Source organism: Arachis ipaensis, chromosome B05 (assembly GCF_000816755.2).
Source record: "Arachis ipaensis cultivar K30076 chromosome B05, Araip1.1, whole genome shotgun sequence".
NCBI lineage: Eukaryota > Viridiplantae > Streptophyta > Magnoliopsida > Fabales > Fabaceae > Arachis > Arachis ipaensis.
The window spans coordinates 128,490,938-128,491,219 of record NC_029789.2 but is presented as its reverse complement, the minus strand read 5'-3'; positions in this window follow the sequence as shown (position 1 = coordinate 128,491,219).

Genomic DNA, 282 nt, shown 5'->3' with positions numbered 1-282 from the left:
GTGCAGGAGGAGGCATACGACGTCAAAGGTATTGCGGACGGGAGGAGGAAGAGCAAAAGAGAACATGATAGTTGGCTCTTAGCCTCTTACGCTTTCTCTTAAATGCCCATTTCTTTCATGGACAACTAACTATCATCGCCATTGTCTTATTTATTCATCAGTTTTATCGGCAATTATTAGGCCTTTGTATCATCGACTATCATCATTAAACAATGTAAGAATAATGTAATAATCTTTTTTTTTTTGTCATAATGTAATAATGTAATAATCATCAGAAAGGCC